General features: G+C 41.0%; 1 pseudogene; it reads left to right on the top strand.

Annotated features, from left to right (window-relative positions):
• Positions 1 to 2,805: 2,805 nt before the first annotated feature.
• Positions 2,806 to 2,904, top strand: LOC128281458 (small nucleolar RNA R71; annotated as a pseudogene).
• Positions 2,905 to 3,224: the final 320 nt, after the last annotated feature.

Below are 3,224 nucleotides of genomic sequence, written 5' to 3'. Positions count from 1 at the left end.
CACGCCTGTGGTAGGTCCAACACGTCCGTGTCCATTGATCAGATTGCGCACGGCTTTCGGGCATGATCGTGCCATTAGCCCGTGTTCTGTTCTGACTTGTTAAATGTTTCAATCTTTGGGCAAGTTCCCGCACGGTCTCAGGCACACCCGTGTTCACTACTGTGAGAAGAGGGGGAAAGAAAGGAAAGGAAAAGAATGGGTGGGCGGTGGCCGGAGTGTGGAGGGGGTTGCGGCGGCTAGGGCTTGGGGGGAAAAGTTGATAAGAAGAAGACAAAAAATGTTAGGGTTGGGGGTTTTAAAAGAGACATGGTCATGTAAGGCCCGTGTTGGGCCACACGACCGTGTCACACGCCCTTGTGGACTATATGTAGCCCATGTTAATTGCGAATATTGAATGCCCATTCCTCACACGGCCTGGGACATGCTAGTGTGTCCAAGCCGTGCAGTTCCCACGGCCGTGTCGCACAACCGTGTGACATGTCCTTTTCTTCTCCCACGCCTGTGTGTTATCCCACACTCCCGTGTGCCTTACCCGTGTAACTCTCTGACTCATTTGAAATTTGAAATTTTAGCTCCAGTTTTCACATGGCCTAGAACACGCCCGTGTGAACAGGTCGTGTGGTTCACACACCGTGTCACATGATCATGTGGCTCGATACTTAGGGATTTTTAGCCCTATTTCCACACGACCAAGGACACGCCCGTGTGGGCCACTGTACCTACATTAAAATACGAAAAATAGCTAAAATAAATTAGTTAGTGGTGTTAGTGTTCGGATTACCTCCCAAGAAGTGCTTATTTATAGTCTAAGCTCCACTCACCTCATATTTGTACGATCATGGTGGTTCGAGGAGTTGAAACTCCTCATTCCTGTTATCAATCTTACCAAAATAAGGTTTTAGACGAGTACTATTTACCTTAAAAGTGCCAAATTTGGGATAAGTTACCTCGACTGTACCATATGGGAAAACGTTGAGTATCGAAAAAGGGTTTGCTCCATTGGGTTCAGAAGTGGCAACAGGAGGGTTTGCTTCATCTAACAGTACCTTGTCTCCAACCTTCAGTTGATTCGATTCACCTTTAACTTTATCATGACACTGCCTTGGTTTATCGGGTATCCTCGGTTTCTCCATAACTATTGTTCGCCATTCATCTAGTTCCTCGATTTGTAATCTTCATTCCTCAAGAGTTGTTTGTGGCTCCATCACTTTATCCCTTGGGATTTATTACACAAAAGTCTGAGCCAAAATGTTGTTCTTATGAAGAGAACTCGTAATAACATCTCGATCACTAGATAGTCTGACAAAATCGCGAGCTTGAAGTTTAATCCTATCATCGCCTACACGAAGCGTTAGTTCTCCTATACCAACATCAATAATAGTTCTAGCAGTTGCTAAAAAGGGTCTACCTAGAATTAAAGGTACGTCACTATCCTCATTCATGTCTAAAATAACAAAATCAACTGGGAATATAAATTTGTCAATTTTAACAAGCACATCTTCAATTATACCCCTAGGGAATCTAGTGGTTTTATCAGCTAATTGAATGCTCATCCTAGTTTGTTTGGGTTTCCCTAGTCCTAGCTACTTAAACATCTTGTAGGGCATGACATTAATACTTGCCCCTAAATCAGCTAGAGCATTGTTAACATTTAAATTCCTAATTAGGCAAGGAATCGTAAATCTCCCTGGATCTTTCAACTTGTTGGGCAGCTTGTTTTGTAGAATAGCTGAGCAAACTTCATTTAACTTCACTTTAAATGACTCATCTAACTTTCGTTTGTTTGATAAAAACTCCTTTAAAAATTTAACCGAGTTGGGCATCTACGAAAGGGTTTCAATAAATGATAAGTTAATATGTAATTTTCTTAATAATTTAAGAAATTTACCGAATTGTTCGTCTGTGTGGTCTTTCCTTATCACCTTAGGGTATGGCACACAAGGTTTATACTCATTACTTACCGACTCCTGTGTACCATGATTCACCTTATCCTTGCCATTACTTACCATAGACTCGTGCCTCATTTCAAATTTAGATTCAACTAACCCTTATTCGTTGCGCACAGTGATGGCATGGAGTTGCTTCCTTGGGTTAGTTTCTATGTTACTAGGCATGCTACCTTGTGGTCATTCAGAAAGCAACTTGGAAAGCTATCCTATTTGAGTTTTGAGCCCTTGAATTGATGCTTGCTGATTCTTAAGCGCTGTTTCGGTATTCTAAAAATGAGTTTCTGACACCAAGATGAAATTTGTGAGCATCTCTTCAAGGTTCGGTTTCTTCTCTTGTTGGTAAGGTGGTTGTTGAAAACCTGGAGGATGTTGTGGTCTTTGATTTCCTTGACCATCCCACGAGAGATTGGAATGGTTCCTCCAAACTTCATTATACGTGTTACTATACGAATTATTTTGATATCTAGAATTATTACCCATATAGTAGACTTGTTCCTCCTTGGTGCTAGGGTTGAAGGATGGATAGTCTGTGTTGTGTACTCCTCCTCCATTTGAATCACACCTCATCACTGGATGTACCTGAGTAGAACCATACAAATCATCAATCTTTTTATTTAAAAGTTCTACCTGGTTAGATAGCATAGTAACCACGTCGAGGTTGAAAACACCAGCTGCTTTTGCCGGCTTCGTTCTCATGACTTAGCACTGATAGTTATTCATCGACATCTCTTCAATAAATTCGTAAGCCTCTTCACGTGTTTTATTATTTAAAGTTCCATCGGTGGCTGCGTCGATCAATTGCCTTGTTGAGGGGTTCACACCATTGTAAAAAGTCTAAACCTAGAGCCATAGAGGTAACCCATGGTGAGGGCACCTTCTCAATAGATCTCTCCCATGCATCATAAAGTGTTTCTAAATCCATCTACACAAAAGAAGAGATATCATTCCTTAATTTAGCCATTTTAGCTGGCAGAAAATATTTAAGTAAAAATTTTTAGGTCATTTGTTCCCAAGTGGTGATTGACCTTTACGGTAACGAGTTCAACCACTATTTAGCCTTATTCCTCAATGAGAATAAAAACAATCGAAAGCGAACGGCATCGTCAAAAATGCCATTGATCTTAAAAGTGTCGCAGAATTCCAAAAAATTTGCTAAATGAGTGTTTGGATCCTCGTCCTGCAAACCATCAAACTGGACAAACTGTTGTATCATTTGAATCGTGTTAGGTTTTAGTTTAAAATTATTTGCAGCAACAGCAGGTCTAACTATACTCG

This window comes from Gossypium arboreum, chromosome 1, assembly GCF_025698485.1.
Source record: "Gossypium arboreum isolate Shixiya-1 chromosome 1, ASM2569848v2, whole genome shotgun sequence".
Taxonomy (NCBI): Eukaryota; Viridiplantae; Streptophyta; class Magnoliopsida; order Malvales; family Malvaceae; genus Gossypium; species Gossypium arboreum.
This window is presented reverse-complemented; position numbering and strand designations above follow the sequence as displayed.